The sequence below is a fragment of the Drosophila mauritiana genome, unplaced genomic scaffold (assembly GCF_004382145.1).
Source record: "Drosophila mauritiana strain mau12 unplaced genomic scaffold, ASM438214v1 U_26, whole genome shotgun sequence".
Taxonomy (NCBI): Eukaryota; Metazoa; Arthropoda; class Insecta; order Diptera; family Drosophilidae; genus Drosophila; species Drosophila mauritiana.
The window spans coordinates 1-18,803 of record NW_022881395.1 but is presented as its reverse complement, the minus strand read 5'-3'; the positions used below and the strand labels follow the sequence as shown (position 1 = coordinate 18,803).

General features: G+C 40.6%; 1 pseudogene; it reads right to left on the bottom strand.

Annotated features, from left to right (window-relative positions):
* Positions 1 to 17,864: 17,864 nt before the first annotated feature.
* Positions 17,865 to 18,798, bottom strand: LOC117149619 (annotated as a pseudogene).
* Between the last annotated feature and the right edge of the window lie 5 nt (positions 18,799 to 18,803).

The following is an 18,803-nucleotide window of genomic DNA, read 5'->3' as shown; positions in this document are numbered from 1 at the left end:
AATCAATTGATTGGAATGACTGAGTTGGTGGCGCCGCCGCCTCCCCTTCATCCGAATTCCATGGTCCTTGTCGCTGAAGGTTGAGGTAGAGGTCCTCGTTTCCTGTCTTCACTCAGCTGCTTCCTTCCATGACTGCTAACGAGATGATCACATTTGAGCAGATGGCTGTGCCATGCCATGCTGAAGTTATGAATTTCTCATTTCCGCGGGTGAAGTGGTGGTGTCTTACCCAGAATTCTCGAGGCTAAAACCCCTGTCTTAACTGAAGTTTGGCGCGGAATTTCGGTAATTGGTTTGCCAATCAATCTGATTAACTGGGACCACACAGCAATCAAATGGGTTTGTCCCTTAAGCATGTGCTCTGCTCATTAGTATGCACATGAAGTATATCCCATAAGCCAATCTAATCACCAGAAACAAATATATTTGAACAATAAAATTGGGGAATAGTGAGTAAGTTTGGCGCGCCAAAAATAAACCAACAAATAAATAAATAAATAACAGGTTTAAGTGAAATATATAAAATAAACAGAACAACAATTTATGTTAAGCATAAATAAAGTTAATGTACAATCAATGGATATATAAAATGCTTTCTAAAAATAAGCAATCAGAAAAAAATAACTGCTATGAATATATGATGAACTTCATAAAATCAGGAAATCCATAGTGAAGATTTTTGTTTTTATTCCTTGGAATTAAAAATGTGAAATGCGAATAGTATGCTTAATTGCACATATGCTGTCACAAGTTTTATTTGAACCAAGAAAGTGGGAAATAAAAGCCTGACATTGACGTAGAACATTGAACAACTTTCAGGAATCCTTCAAACAAAAATCTTAGCACAAACTTTTATGCCTTGCTTCCATGGAACTTGCCAAACAATGGAAGCATTTGCCTCATTCTATTGTGACTTAATATGCCAAAGTACATTCCTACTTGTTGTTCCCATTCGCCGAATGATAGCAAGGGGGGAAATAAAAAAAAAGCATAAAAGCGTCGACACAAAAATCGTGAAAAGTGACAACTTTAGTTGGTACACTCTCAGAATGCGGACATCAAGGAGAAATGTTTATTGGAAATATTGGGCATTCGACTTTGATGTCTCGACAAGGGTGGAAATATTACCAATACGCCAGGGTGTCCCACGATACAAAGTAATGTGGGGTGATTGACCGACTTTTCATAAATATTTTATAACCAGCTAATGCTGAAAGCCTTTGGAGCATTTGGAGACATTTTTGTGTCTTAGCGTGCAGCAGGGAAATCAATTAAGGAATTTAGATATAAATATTTTAGGCGCTTTAACGGAAATTGTTGTGTGTGAAAAAACATAGGTTTGGAGAAATAAATAACCTACAATGTAATATTACTCGAAATGGGAATATATTAAAAAACATAAGTTTATTAAAAATACTGAACTCTCTATGAACTCAGTTATTAAACTAAAGATCTGGGACTTAATATGCAGATACAACAAACGTGCAACTTTTTTACAGTTTTTAAATTTAAATTTTCTGATATCTAATGTGCTAAGATAAGGCCTAGCTAATTCACTAATGTAATTGGATTATTTTTGAAACCATTAAGCGCTTGGGTTCAACATTCTAACTCTCGGTGGATTATTTTTCAATTGTTCGAACATGTTCTGTTCGCAAGTGTTCTGTTCGAAAATGTTCTGTTCGAACATGTTCTGTTCGAACATGTTCTGTTCGAACATGTTCTGTTCGAACATGTTCTGTTCGAACATGTTCTGTTCGAACATGTTCTGTTCGAACATGTTCTGTTCGAACATGTTCTGTTCGAACATGTTCTGTTCGAACATGTTCTGTTCGAACATGTTCTGTTCGAACATGTTCTGTTCGAACATGTTCTGTTCGAACATGTTCGAACATGTTCTGTTCGAACATGTTCTGTTCGAACATGTTCTGTTCAAACATGTTTTTTTTTGAACATGTTCTGTTCTGTTCGGTCATGTTCTGTTCGAACATGTTCTGTTCGAACATGTTCTGTTCGAAAATGTTCTGTTTGAACATGTTCTGTTCAAACATGTTTTTTTGAACATGTTCTGTTCTGTTCGGTCATGTTCTGTTCAATCATGTTCTGTTCGAACATGTTCTGTTCGAACATGTTCTGTTCGAACATGTTCTGTTTGAACATGTTCCGTTCGAACATGTTCTGTTGGAACATGTTCTGTTCGGACATGTTCTGTTCAAACATGTTCTGTTCGAACGTGTCCTGTTTGAAAATGTTCTGTTCGAACATGTTCTGTTCGATCATGTTCTGTTCGAACGTGTTCTGTTCGAACATGTTCTGTTCGAACATGTTCTGTTCGAACATGTTCTGTTCGAACATGCTCTGTTCGAAAATGTTCTTTTTGAACATGTTCTGTTCGATCATGTTCTGTTCGATCATGTTCTGTTCGATCATGTTCTGTTCGAACATGTTCTGTTCTGTTTGAACATGTTCTGTTCTGTTCGAACAAGTTCTGTTCTGTTCGAACATGTTCTGTTCTGTTCGAAAATGTTCGGTGAAATGGAGTGGGCGGAAAATTGCCGTGGTTGTAGTTGCTGCGGCTGCTGCTGAGTCTCCCTGAAATGAAACACTCGGGATCGACTTCACGAAAATTCCGTACTTTATTCGCGCACTTGTAAATTAAGACTCCCTTAACACTAACAGTAGAAATACCGCGGGACCGCGGAGTGGTGAATACCTTGCGGGAAGGGAGGAGAGCGAGAGAAGAGAAGGAGAGCGCGAGCAGCGGTGCTTGCGAGCCGTGGAGGAGCTTCGAGTACAAGCATTGGCCGCTTACACTGCCGCTCAACTGTTTGCGCCCTTCTGGCGTGAACATTCTCCCCCCCCTTGCGTAGGCAAAGGTATCCCTGGCCGGCTAGACAGCAGGATCGGCCTCTTCATTTCGTGCACGTTCCAGAAACGGTCCATCCGAACACCGTGTTCTGCGCGACGGGCAACCCATCATCAATTTTTAGGAACCCCGGTTGGATCAAATTGGCATATACATCTGATCCCAACACGAGGGAGATGGAGGCCGGCCGGTGGAAGCGCTCGTCCGCGAGACGAACACCGTCAAACTTGGCCCTGGCGGCGTCGCTCAGAGCTCGGATGGGTGTCCGGATCCTTAGGCTGGGTTCGATCTTCAGGACGACGTTGAGTCGGAAGGTGCTTGTTCGGGACCGGAGTGTCACCGAGCAGACCTCGTTGCCTCCCAGCCGAGTGATGGGCAGCTGGAACGCAGCCGCTAACGACCGGTCGATGCTGCTCACCGGCATGCATGGGTCGATCATGGCCCCGGTCTCGAAGGTCTTCGAGCCCGTGTCCAGCACGACGATGGCTGTAGGCAGTATGGGGACAGCCTTCTGCTGCTGCTGACGCGGGCGATTGTTGGCGACTGGTGGCGGAGTGCGGGAAATCCGGACCGGACGAGGTGCAGCGGGATGGCGCTCTCTGCGCGTCGGAGCTGGTAGCGCTGCCGGGTTCGGAGCGGGGAGGACCTCGTGCATGTGGAGTAGGGTGTGGTGGTCTCCTCCACACTTCTTGCATCCCTCTTGGCTGCGACAGTCTCCTCCTGAGTGCTGATGGGCGAGGCAGTTCGAGCAGTACTTATTAATAAGTACTGCCCGAAGGGGCTTTTCAGCGCTCAGTTTGTGGAACCTCGTGCACTTTCGAAGAGGATGGATTCCAGAGCAGACTCGGCAGCGGTAGGATTTAATACCTCGAGTACGTCTGCTCTCCAACGACGGGGTGGCACGAGGACGAGGAGCCATTATTGGAGGAAGTGAGTAAGTCTGCCAATAAAGAAATGAAAAAGCTTAGTGTGAGCCGACTACTATTTGGGCCCCGGAATGGGGGAAGTGCCCTAATCCCTAGGAACGGAGGACTCTTTGTCCTCCATCGGTAGCAGAATTACTTTGTGGACAGGGCGTTTTATGGTGCCGCGAGACGTACGGATCTCAACGACTCGAATGCGATCGTCGGCTCCTGGAAAGGCAGAAACAATTCTGCCGAGCCGCCATTCGTTCGGTGGTAGATTGTCCTCCTTGACAACTACCATATCGTCGGCTTGTAGGTTCCTGGTCGGAAATTGCCATTTGCTTCGTTTATGGAGTTCTTTGAGATACTCCTCTTTCCACCGTGCACTAAACTGCTGATGTTGTGCCTTGAGGTGTTGCCATCGATTTATTATCGACTTGGCTTCGCCCTTTATCTCGGGCGAATCAGGGTCGCCTGTTTGGTGCACCTGGGTCGTGAAGGATGCGACCCGTTTCGGCTTACCCTTGGAAATCGGCCCCGTTAGCACCCACCCGAAAATAGTTTCTTGGCCCAGGAGCGAGCCGCAAATATTTTGTCGGGTGCCATCCATCATTATGGATGGTAGAATGTCAGCCCCGATCAGTACATCAATTTGAGAGCTCTCAAAAAAGGTAGGATCTGCCCAGCGGAGTGCGGGCAGGTCCTTCAAAGAATTCCGAGGGATCGGATAGGAGGGCAGTTTGCCTGAGAGCTCCGGAAGGACGTACGCTTCAGTGTCTAACTGTAGACCTGGCTTAGTAGGAACGCGAATCCCGAAGTGACACAGCTTCGAGGATTTCGCGGAGACCGAATGATTTAACCCGGAGACTTGGGTCTGGGTGTTGCGGAATGGCAACTTGATGAGGTTGAACAGGCGTTCTGAAATGAACGTCGCCTCGGATCCCGAGTCGATTAAGGCTCGGGCTCGGTAGTTCGTCCCCAAATGGCACACGTCAATCATCGCTGTGCTCAGTAGGACGGCTGAAGTGCCGGACGCGAAGAAAGTTTGCACCGCTGAGGTGCTTGCCGATGCATTTCTGCTAGAGGGTCTCGGAAGTTGCTGTGTAGGGGGCGAGGTTGAGGAACTCGCATTTTCGGAATTTGGGGGGCTGCGATGCAGCAGCGTATGGTGCCTGCCCTTACATGTAAAGCAGCTGTGTGTGCTTGTGCAGTCACGTAGCTGGTGACCTCTGGCAAAACAATTCAGACATAGCTGCTTCTTTTTTATATATCCGGAGCGCGAGTCAACAGACATTTGAAGAAAACGCGGGCACAATCGTACCGGATGGTTCTCCTTAGAACATAAGTCACACCCTTTCTGTTTGGTGCTGACCTTTGTCTCGAAGGATTGAAGCCTTTTTGGAACCGCCTGAGTCGGTTTCATATCTTCGATGGCTTCCAATGTCCGATACCTTTCGCTCAGGAAGGCATTCATTTCTTCCCAAGCTGGGATCTCGGATTTGGCAGTTAGCGACTGTTCCCATAAGGACAGGGTCTTCTTGGGCAGTTTGCTCGCGCAAAGGAAAACCAAGAGACAATCCCAGTTTTCTGTGGATACCTGGGAATGCGCCAGTGCTGTTAAACACCCCTGAATCGTGGATTGTAGCTCTTTTAAAGCATGACCAGATTCTTGCGAAATTGAACTCAAGTTAAAAAGAAGCTTGAGCTGGCTGTTGACTAAAAGTCGCTTATTTTGGAACCGATCTCGAAGCGCCTCCCAAGCCGAAGCAAAACCATCATTCGTGAGAGGAGATTTCGCCACGATGGCTTTTGCTTCGCCACTTGTTTTGGTAAGGAGGTGGAATAGCTTCTCGACCGGAGTCAACCTGGGGTTGTTTACGTAAATTGCCGTGAATAGGTCCCGGAAAGTGGGCCATCGGAGGTAGTCGCCATCGAAGACTTCCGTGTCGCATGGAGGTAAGCGGCAGCCGGACGCAATTAGCGGCTGAGAGGGTGCTTGCGCGACTTGAGGCGTTGCTCTGTCGATTGTTTCGCCAATTTGTGCTGCACATGACTCGTATACTGAGTAGCAGTAGTCATATTTGGCCTGGAGAATAGGCACTGTGTCGAGGGATCCTTCTTGGGCCATTAGGTCAGAGCATGTTTCGTACTCTCTTTCCACTTTGTCCCATAAGGCTCGCACCTGTTGCAGACGGACTTGTAACGTGTGTAGGGACGGAGAGGCTTGATCAGGAGTGTTGATCTTCGCTTCGAAAAGGCTTACGCGATCGCTGACGGCGATGAATTTATGCAACGCTGCGTTTGCGGGCGTTGGCTGCTCAGAGGATGCCATTTTCTTTGTGTTAGAGCGTGTGACGCGGAGGAAATCAGTCCCGACAGCGGAGGGACTCTCGGATTTTCTCGATAGAGAAGACTCACTAGACGCTCGCGTCACTGGTCGGGAAATGACCAACCTAGGAGTTGTCTTCGAACTGGTCGATGGCAAAACCTTTGCTTTCGGAGTGGGAGTCGCGGGTTTGACCCTAGGACTAACGGACTTGGGTGCTGGCTTACCGCGAGTGGATAGCGGAGATTGCGGGTTGAACTTTTGTTCTTTTCCAGGTGCGGTGGTCTTTTTCTTGTCTCCCTCTAGGGGCATGCTCAGCTATGCCCTAAGAGAAGGAAGTCAAGAAGGCCTGCACGCCGCAAAAAATGTGGAATTGAAAAGGAACCAGACCCAGAGGGCGTCCAAATCTGGATGGACAAAGGATCCCGTCGGAATTCGGGAGAAAGTTGCAATTGGGATCTGGAGATTGGAGCACGAAGGAAAAAAAATCCCAATTTTTGTGAAATAAGGCCCCAATAGATCTTAAATCAACTGGAAAAAAGCTTAAATGAAGTACAATATAGCTAAAATTCAGTTTATTGCAATTTCTGAAAAAATAGCTAAAAAAAATAGCTACCAGCTGGAGTCTGGATAATAGCCAAGGATTTATAAAAATCGCTACCGACTGGAAATTCCGAAAAAGAATAGCTAATATAGAAAATAGCTATAAACTTGAATTTATAAAAAATAGCTACCGGATTTCATATGGCTAAAACTCAGTGTGAAAAAATAGCTAGGAGGATTCACAAAAAGCAACAGCTAGAGTGAAGTCCACAAGAAGATATAGCTATATTGGAGTCTAGAAAAAACAGTAGCTCAAATTTATAAAAAAAAGCTGTAAATTGCAATTTCTGGAAAAATAGCTAAAAAAATAGCTACCAGCTGGAGTCTGGATAATAGCCAAGGATTTATAAAAATCGCTATCGACTGGAAATTCCGAAAAAGAATAGCTAATATAGAAAATAGCTATAAACTTGAATTTATAAAAAATAGCTACCGGATTTCATATAGCTAAAACTCAGTGTGAAAAAATAGCTAGGAGGATTCAGAAACAGCAACAGCTAGAGTGAAGTCCACAAGAAGATATAGCTATATTGGAGTCTAGAAAAAACAGTAGCTCAAATTTATAAAAAAGACTATAAATTGCAATTTCTGGAAAAATAGCTAAAAAAATAGCTACAGCTGGAGTCTGGATAATAGCCAAGGATTTATAAAAATCGCTACCGACTGAAAATCCCGAAAAACAAAAAAAAAAAAAAAAAAAAAAAAAAAAATATAGAAAATAGCTAGAAAACAGATATAAAATAGCTAGATATAGCTAGAAAATTCAAGTTTAAATTTATAAAAATAGCTACCGGATTTACGACCACAATTTTATTATTTTAATTTAGGAACCAGAAATGGGAGCCAGAAATAGCTTGTAAAAAAAAAAAATTATTATTTGGGTTAAATAATTATTAAATAATAATCAATAATAATAATAATTAAAACAATCGTTTCTTTCCTTTTTATTTTTTTTTTATTAAATTATTTATTTTTAAATTTTATCGTCGGACTTATTTATTTTATTTTATGTCTCGACAATAGGGTATTCTCTCGTCGCTATGCGCTGGTTTTTTTGTCAGGGCAATAACGAACAAAGAGGAGACGAAAGAACTTGCACTTGGCAAGTCTGTGTAAGTCGCGACTGTGTCTATGTGAATATCGTTGGAATCTATGTATGACAATGGATATGTCGTAATGTATGTATATGGCTATGTATATTTGTGTGTATGTGAAATTTTTGGTGATTATATGTATGTGTATATGGTATTTAATTGAATTTAATTAAATTTGTATATTGTATTGTATTGTTGTATTTGTATTGGGTTGTATATTTTATTGAGGCACAAAAAAAACAGCAGTTTAGCAGCGGACGATAACAGTGAATTTTGGACAGTGTATATATATATATAAGTTAACAACAGAAACTTTTGTTACTCCTCTCGACGGCCGATACAATGAACCCTTAGTACTTTTCCTGCAAGAATTGTGCAACAAAGTATTCTAAGAAATACAAGAGTTCAAAAATCCTAAATCAACAATATTATAAACATCCGCCGCGACGAACCCACGCAACACCGAAATTGCAGAGATTGCAATTCGATCCAGTTCAATCGAGTTCAAACCACTCCAATGCTCCGCCTAGCTGCCGATCACGCCATCAGCGACGACGACAACGTTCTGCCGACGCCTCTGCCAGACACCCACAGCTTACTTAGGGCTTACTCTAATTCTCAATGTTTAGTTCTTAATTTGAATCCGAAATAAAAGGTCAACCTCGCAAATTGGACTCGTTTAATTTCCACAAAGGAAAAGATTAACTGGCGCCCGAACAGGGACCTGATGAGAAGGAAATCTTGTTAAGTCAGATTAGTACATTAGTACGACTCCATCAGTCCCAAAAACCCCTGTTGCATTCTTTGGTACGCGGATTTACTAAAGGCAACCCATAGGCGGTCTACGTGTTCTGTAAGGTACGACCGCAGAACATCCTCTACGTGTGTGCATCGCAGGATCCCGAGTAACAACGTAAAAAGGACAACATCCGGATCACCAGGAGGAGTAGCCGTATCAAGTTAGCAATGTAAGTAGAGTTAAGTGAATCAGATTACCTAAAACGTAATAAGAAGTCAAGAAAACTAAAATAATTCAAAGTAAAATAGCGATATGTTAAAAGCAAAAACAAAGTGAAAGTGTTTAAAGAAATTGACGAAAGTTTGTGAATAAATAAATAGGCGTAAAGCAATAAAATAAAATATCGCTGCACTACCAATAAAAAAAGCAGTATAACAAGCTCAATCTTGCGAATCCCAAGGGACCCTCCAAGGTAAAAGAGCAAAACCAGACACTGGTTTTCAACAATTAAAATAAATTAAATTCACTTTAAACAGAACACAGTTCTTTGATCACGTTCCTTTGCTAAAACTAAATAAAGTAAAATTCGAAACTAAAAGAAATTACAATTCATACGCAACTAAATAGGTTTAAAAAAAAAATTTTTATGATTCATAATTTAAATTTCAATTAAATAAAATTTTTAATACGCGATTAAATTTTACCATAAAATAATTAAATTAGGAGTAAGTTTCAATATTAACGTGCTATAAAATTTTGCTACTAAACACTATTGATTATTAAGACCTATTTAAATTTTAAATCAAACATAAATTAACTAAATAATTGAACGGATCTATCAACAAATCTTAAGTGACACAATTTAAAATATTTTGTTCCCTCATTCATTTTATACACTTAAATAATTGATTCTATTGCTATAACCATACTTAGCTACGCGTAACCATACTAAACAAGTTGACTATTCGATATCACAGTAATTCTTTACCTCAATGGAAATTTCTCCTTATGGCAAATTTCAACAATTTAATTAGACCACTAGTGCTCAACTTAGAAACAGAATGTGAGGCAATAAACCGAACAGAACCTAACGCACCTAATCTAATTCAACAACACGGACAAGTCGCAAGACAACAACACACCAACAAAACAGAAACATAATGGCACAGCCCGAACAACTAGCCGAAATCGTTCGTCAGATTCTGGCCGAACAACTCCCAACTCTCTTGCATCAAAGTCAAAGCTCTAGCTTTGATTTCGCAAATGTCGAGAACCAGGGTATTAATCCAGAACATCAACATAATTTACAAGATTTAGACAAAGTCCCCGATATTGTAAGATCTTTGCATGATTTTTCCGGTGACCCAGCTGAATTCGGTTCCTGGAAAGGAGTGTAGATAGAATATTAGAACTTATGCTCACACCGTAGGTACAGCAAAGTATTTCGGTATTTTGCACACAATTCGAAATAAGATAAAAGGCATCGCAGACATTGCCCTCGATTCTTATAATGTCCCGTTGAACTGGGCAGCAATCTCAAAGTGCTTAACATTACATTACGCAGACAAACGAGATATTTCCACCTTGGAATATCAAATGACAACAATATTCCAAAAGCCCAATCAGACAGTTGAAGAATTCCATCAAGTTGTTTACAGACATTTGTCTCTAATACTCAATAAAATAAGTTGCATGGAATTGGGCAGGGAATCAGAATTGGTTATGACCAAGTTGTACAGGGATAAAGCTTTAGATACCTTTATCCGAGGTCTCCGTGGCGACCTTCCCCGGTTGCTGGGCATAAAAGAACCCACTGACTTGCCATCTGCTTTGCACTTGTGCCTAAAATTGGAAAACCAGACTTACCGTATCAATCACGCTTCGGGCAAAATTCAACAGAACAATTTTAGAAGCACACCTCAAGGGCCGCCTCCACGCCCACTACCTATACCCAATAATATGGGTTACCAAACCAGACCAATACTACCACCCAGACCCATGCCAGCAGGAGTGTTTAATGCTAACTTTGGACACCCACAATACCGACCAGCACCGAATAATTTTGGGCAACAATTCCGACAAGCTCCGATAGCACAACCCCCAGCACACCAACCGTATCCACCACCTCGTCCGATTGCAACAAAACCCCAACCACGACCAGAGCCAATGGACGTGGACAGAAGCCTTCAATCTAGGCAAATTAATTATATGAACAGGCCTCAATTTGATGCCTCTGGTAAACGACCCCCAATACCTATTACAGATCCAACCAAAAGACAAAGAAATTTTAATATCCAAACTGAAATCGAACAACAAACTGAGGCAGAACAAGGAGCACCGACAATGGCCGATTACGAACAGACTTTAGCAGAACAAAATGAACAGACAGACTATGAACAAACACTTGGTGAATACACAGAAGTGATTGACAGCAATGACCAAGAACCAGAGCATGACTATTCCTATCTCAATTTTTTAGGGTAACTGACTCTTCACTGCCATATTTTGAATGTAAGGTGAGGAGTGGAGAAATCTTAAAAATATTATTGATACCGGCTCTAATCGAAATTATATTCAACCAAAACATGTCTCAAACCCGTTACCAAACAAAACCATATTCAATGCTGTCTCTGTAGGTGGCGATATAAAAATAACTCATCACAAAAACGCCAATTTATTTAACGATCTGAATACAATAGTTAAATTTTTCCTATTACCAACCTCAAAACTTTTGACGCGATATTAGGCAATGACAGCTTAAAAGAATTAGGCGCAGTCATTGACACAAAAAACCAAATAATGCATTTAAAAAATGGCTCGAATATTCCCATTAAAGAAAAAAAATTTGAATCAGTCAATGTAATAATACCAAGGTTGGATCACCTTACACACAATCAGCGATTTGAATTAAATCGCTTACTCAAAAATTACCCAACCTTATTTGCCGAACCGGATGACAAACTGACCTACCTCACAAATGTGAAAGCCGAAATACGAATAAATACTGACACACCAGTTTACTCTAGATTTTATCAGTACCCAATGGCTTTAAAAGCTGAGGTTGACAAACAGATTAAAGACCTTTTAGAGAATGATATAATACGACCATCGCGTTCCCCATATAATTCACCTGTGTGGATCGTTCAAAAAAACAGGATGCTTCCAACGTAAAAAAATATAGACTGGTCATTGATTATAGAAAACTGAATAATGTAACAATAGCTGACAAATACCCTATACCTGACATAAACGGAGTCATTGCACAGTTAGGTAATAACAAGCTTTTTTCCGTTTTAGACCTTAAAAGCGGATTTCACCAAATTCCATTAAAAGAGAAAGATATAGAAAAACAGCATTTTCGTAAACAATGGAAAGTACGAGTTTACTAGGCTCCCCTTTGGTTTAAAAAATGCCCCTTCAATATTCCAACGCGCCCTTGACGACATCCTTAGAGAACACATAGGAAACATTTGCTACATTTACATTGATGACATTATTGTTTTTAGCAAAGACGAAGAGTCTCATTGCAAAAATCTGAAAACAATTTTGAAACACTAAGTGCAGCAAACGTTAAATGCCAACTAGACAAGTGCGAGTTCTTTAAGAACAAAGTAGAATTCTTAGGATTCGTTATATCAGATAAAGGAATAGAGACTAGCCCAACAAAGGTAGAAGCTATAGCTAACTATCCGAGACCAAAGACCTTAAAGAAATTAAGATCCTTCCTTGGGCTATCAGGATACTACAGGAGGTTTATACTGGGCTATGCGACAATGGCCAAGCCACTGACCGATTTGCTTAGAGGGGAAGACGGACGCATTTCAAAGGGAATGTCGGCAAAGAAATTGATTCACTTAGACGATAAAGCAATAAAAGCATTCGAACAGTTGCGCAGTACACTGATATCCAAAGATGTAATACTCCAATACCCAGACTTTGATAAGGAATTCACACTAACGACAGACGCCTCTGACTATGCGATAGGAGCAGTATTATCACAATCCAACAGACCGATTTCATTTATATCTAGAACACTTTCCAAAACTGAAGAACAATACGAAACGGCAAAGAAAGAAATGTTAGCAATACATTGGGCTGTTAATTTCTTCAAGGGATATCTTTACGGTGGTTCAAAGGTCAAAATCTATACCGATCACGAACCACTTACGCACGATTGCAATTGGAAAGGTGGGATAGCTATTAGAAGGTGGAAGTCTTATTTGGATGAATATAATAAAGAATTGCTCTACAAGCCAGGGAAAGAAAATGTAGTAGCAGACGCACTATCGAGGGCACCAAGACAAGTTGAAATTAATTCATTGACAGCAACTCAACATAGCACTCAAAGTTCTAGCCACAATTTGATATGAAATGTTGAATCTCCGATTAATGTTTTAAAAACCAAATTTTTATACTTAAAGAAGAGCCACCTGACTATAAATTTACCCTTCCATTTCCCACATTCCATAGGCATACAGTATCGCAGCCAACATACTCAGACGATGATTTAATACAAATTTTAAGAAAACATCTTTATCCCACAGTCATTAATGGCATTCACACAACAGAAGATATAATGGGCCAAATACAACGAATTTATCCAGAACATTTTCGATCTTTTAAAGTCAGATTTAGTCAAAACCGGGTAGAAGACATAGTTAATGAAACAGACCAAGACGAACTTATCCTTAAAACTCATAATAGGGCACATAGAAATGCTGAAGAGAATAAAATCCAATTATCCGAAAAATGCTATTTTCCCAAAATGAAATCTAAAATTTTAACATTAGTAAAACAGTGTCAGGTGTGCAAGGAAGGAAAATATGATAGGCATCCCACAAACCCAGAAATAATGGAAACTCCAATTCCTGAGTTTCCGGGACACACAATCCATATAGATATTTTCTCTACAGAAAAAAAACTGGTACTAACGGCAATTGACAAATTTTCTAAACTTGCGCAAGCTAAATTAATAAATTCAAAATCAATAGAAGACATAAGAAAACCCTTACATGACATCCTATTCTATTTTGGCGTACCAAAATACGTCGTAATGGATAATGAAAAATCTTTTAATTCCGCTACATCAACTTTTATGATGAGAGACCAGCTGGGCATACAAATTTTTAAAGCACCCCCTTATAAAAGTTCCGTAAACGGACAAATAGAACGGTTTCATTCTACCCTCGCTGAATTATGAGATGCTTAAAAACTAAACAGGTACACCGAACTTTTGAAGAACTATTAGATTCAGCTGTCTACGAATACAACTTCACAATTCACTCTGTAACGATAAAGCGTCCATTAGAAATATTTTTTGGCAGAAATATAACCATGACCCAGGAGAATATGACAAAAGCAGACAAGATAACATTGAAAAACTGAAATCAAAACAAGCAACAGACTTAAAAAACCATAATGAAAAACGCAATAAGATCAAAGACTATGAGCCAGGGCAAATAGTGTTTATAAAGCAAAAGACAAGACTAGGTTCTAAACTTTCCCCACGGTACAAGAAAGAAACAGTAAAGAAAATAGACATCAACTATTATCACAGAAACAGGAAGAATCGTTCACAAGAGTAACATAAAACAAGAGTAATAATACCCTCTAACTCAGTATTTTTGTCCGTTTGCGGGTATCGATCCGATCGTGAGGGATCGGCCTATACCCGTAAAAATTAATTCGTTCACTGAATAAATGATTTTTCTTCTTCTCCTTTTCCCCATTACAGGATTTTCTTATTTTTAATGCTTCTGCCATTAGCATTGGCAAATATGGAAATCACTAATTACACCGACGCTCAAACCGTCTCAGTGTACAAGGATTAGGGAAACTACAAATATCATCAACTAAATTAATCCATCTAATAGACCTAGAACAGCTAGAAACAGAATTGTACAAAATACGAGAACACACAATTAATGACTTAAAAGGAAGCTACCTCTACCATACACTAACACACGAAATAGCTCAGGCATTTACCGCATTAAGTACTCTGACCTCAAATATCGCAAAGCTCGATCAATCAATTGGATTGGTTCCGCTTGGAATTTGTGGCAGGAAATCCGGATCATGACGACTTAACTATGATCGAAAATAATTTAAATAGCCTTATAACTAACAATAACGATCAGGTAATAGTTAATAAACAACTGCAAAGTAGAATCAATAATTTAACAACAATCTCAATATGCTTACGAACTCAATAAAAAAGGATACAATTTTAACAATGAAATAGCAACGAGTCTGCAAAATCAGGTCAGATTGATAAAAGAAGAAATTGTAAACATTAAATATGCCATTCAATGGGCAAAAATTAACGTAATTAACACACTCCTTTTAAACGAATTTGAACTAAATGAAGTAAATAATATTTCAAAAAAACAATATTACCTCTTTATCAATCGAAGAAATGCTAGAATTTGTTGATGTTTCAGTATTACATAATAAAACAGCGATTATCTATATCATCAAAATACCAGAACTAGACCCCACTACCTATCAAGATATGTTGATAAAACCCGTTATAAAAATAACTTTATTGTACACTTAGAAACGAATGAAATATTCATAGCGCAAAAAGAAATCATTAATGTACTCAAAAACTGTAAAATATCCAATTACTTAAAATATGTAAAAAAGAAAACACTGTAAATCTAAAACAACAAAATGTATTGCTAAGTTAATTGAGGGAAAGGAAGCGCTGTGTGACTTCAGTAATGCAGAACATATTCAGAAAATAGAGGAGATCGATGGCAGCTTAATATTACTTAACAATACACCGGCAACTTAATACACAACAACATAACTTACAATCTAAAAGAACATACCTGGTTCATTTCTGGAACGATACCGTTCAAATAAATAGCAAGCAATTCAACAATAAAGAAAAATCTATCCTAAAACCCGGAACACCAATAATTCAAATGTCACCCATAGAAGTGGAGAGGTTAAAATTTTGTCATTGGAATCACTGGAGGCCCTCAACATCAAAAACATAAAGCACTTAAATAACGTAACAACACACTCTACCATAAACCGCATCGCGATCTTGTGCTTACTGTGCACCGTCATACTTCTTTCAATAATCTCCAAAATCCACTTTAAGCCCAGAGAGAAAGTAACCATTCAAATTCAACAAGAGCCTCCCACGCTTAAGTACCATAAACTTAAGCCAAGGCCGATACAGCCCGAATTCAACAATATTCCCTATTTCTAACACCCACTTGAGGACAAGTAGGATCCTGAGGGGGGAGAGTTAACAACAGAAACTTTTGTTACTCCTCTCGACGGCCGATACAATGAACCCTTAGTACTTTTCCTGCAAGAATTGTGCAACAAAGTATTCTAAGAAATACAAGAGTTCAAAAATCCTAATCAACAATATTATAAACATCCGCCGCGACGAACCCACGCAACACCGAAATTGCAGAGATTGCAATTCGATCCCAGTTCAATCGAGTTCAAACCACTCCAATGCTCCGCCTAGCTGCCGATCACGCCATCAGCCGACGACGACAACGTTCTGGCCGACGCTCTGCCAGACACCACAGCTTACTTAGGGCTTACTCTAATTCTCAATGTTAGTTCTTAATTTGAATCCGAAATAAAAGGTCAACCTCGCAATTGGACTCGTTTAATTTCCACAAAGGAAAAGATTAAACTTATATGTACATGCGCTTGGATATCAGCGGAGCACCGTGAGACGAATTAGGGGGCGGTATTGGCAAAGTGCTTGTTTAGCACTTAAAAAAGTAATCACGGTGGCTGGGCGCATGTACTATATATTTTTCACTTTTCACTTGATACGGATGGACGGAAAGAATGAACGCCGTTGGAAAACGAAAATGGCGACCACGGACGGAATAGGATTTAAAGCCGTACTTATCTGAATTTTCCGCTTAAATTTGTATATTGTATTGTATTGTTGTATTTGTATTGGGTTGTATATTTATTGGGCACAAAAAAAACAGCAGTTTAGCAGCGGACGATAACAGTGAATTTGGACAGTGTATATATATATATATGTACATGCGCTTGGATATCAGCGGAGCACCGTGAGACGAATTAGGGGCCGGTATTGGCAAGTGCTTGTTTATGCACTTAAAAAAAGTAATCACGGTGGTGGCGCATGTACTTATATATTTTCTCTTTCACTTGATACGGATGGACGGAAAGAATAAACGCCGTTGGAAAAACGAAAATGGCGACCACGGACGGAATAGGATTTAAAGCCGTACTTATCTTGAATTTTCCGCAAGGAGCGCTGGCAGGATCAGAGCTCATCCGGCTCGAAGGACCATGAAATGGAGTGGGCGAAAATTGCCGTGGTTGTAGTTGCTGCGGCTGCTGCTGAGTCTCCCTGAAATGAAACACTCGGGATCGACTTCACGAAAAATTCCGTACTTTATTCGCGCACTTGTAAATTAAGACTCCCTTAACACTAACAGTAGAAATACTGTTAGTACTCCCTACTGAATACCTTGCGGGAAGGGAGGAGAGCGAGAGAAGAGAAGGAGAGCGCGAGCAGCGGTGCTTGCGAGCCGTGGAGGAGCTTCGAGTACAAGCATTGGCCGCTTACACTGCCGCTCAAACTGTTTGCGCCCTTCTGGCGTGAACATGTTCTGTTCAAACATGTTTTTTTGAACATGTTCTGTTCTGTTCGGTCTTGTTCTGTTCAATCATGTTCTGTTCGAACATGTTCTGTTCGAACATGTTCTGTTCGAACATGTTCTGTTTGAACATGTTCTGTTGAACATGTTCTGTTAGACATGTCTGTTCGAACATGTTCTGTTCGAACATGTTCTGTTCTGTTCAAACATGTTCTGTTCGAACATGTTCTGTTCGAACATGTTCTGTTCAAACATGTTCTGTTCGAACATGTTCTGTTCGAACATGTTCTGTTCGAACACGTTCTGTTCGATCATGTTCTGTTAGAACATGTTCTGTTCGAACATGCTCTGTTCTGTTCGTTCTGTTCGATCATGTTCTGTTCGATCATGTTCTGTTCGGACATGTTCTGTTCAAACATGTTCTGTTCGAACATGAGCGACGATTATAGTTTGAGAAACTATTTGGATTTAGGTAGGTCAACAAGAGAAAGAATTCGAGAAATATTCTTGTTTGCTCAACGGACTTTCGAGTTCTTTGGGAATATTCGTCGCTTCTGAGGATTCGATGTATATCCTAACAAATACCCCTTGTATTGATAATATACTTAAGCAATATTTCAATAAATACTTGTGTTTAGCACATATATCGTATGTATTATACTAGATAATCCTATGCTAGCCAATTACCATATTAAATATTAATTAGGAAACACTTATACACGTGTATTTATAACTCATTCACTAACTGACCTACACGGAATATAGTATATTTACAGTGAGTACAAAGTCAATCCTTAGGCAGAATATCTTGAGAAATCTTCAAGTCATCAGTGGATACAGGCAGCTCCAGAGCTGTGTGCAGAATTTCGCTCGAGCACAGATAGGGGGCTGGGGCTGAGCTTCCCTTTTAAGTAAGCACTTCACTTTTTCGGTTTCTAGTTGTTGTCAGCCAAGGGGTCCCACAGTAGCCCGAAGGCACATCCAAAGATTCCGACGCAGCTGTCACGGGAGTGCAGAGTGCCGCAGCAGATCACTAACAACTGCCCGTACGAGTCCATTCGACCTTGAATTCCGGCGTGCGTCAGGTTCGGATTAAAGTAAAAGTCAAACTACTGCTTAGCGCTCCTTAGTGCCGATAACACCTCGCGCCGTCGTACACTCCCACTCATTGATTCCATCACTGGCTCTGATCGTGAGATGTAGGGTCGCATCTGCCCACAAATCCACCAGACTGAGGGCGTCTGCGTTGAAGCTTTCGAAGAACCACTCGCCGAACTTGCGCGCAATCTTGTTAATGGATAATCCTCTTCGCCTTGATTATGAAGTGAGCTGGATGTCTGTCTCCGGAAAGCTCTATGCTTGATTGATGCTCCTGCTTCCAATACTGTATAACCTTTCTATGAGGTCTGCTTGCTAAAGTCTGTGGCTGCGTCAGCGCGTCGATTGCTCAAATACGTAAAGAGGAGTTCCTTCGTTATATCGCGCTTGGAAAGCAGTACGTAATGTCTGGAATGTGTGTAGTGATCAGACGAAGGGCCTCCTCCGGGTCTTCGGTTTTGCACACATTTTTGTGGCGCATTTGGCCAACTGTAGCAGGACAGTTAAGTTATTGTCATTTAGAAGTAACTCCCGCAGTCCTTTCTTCTGACTGTCTG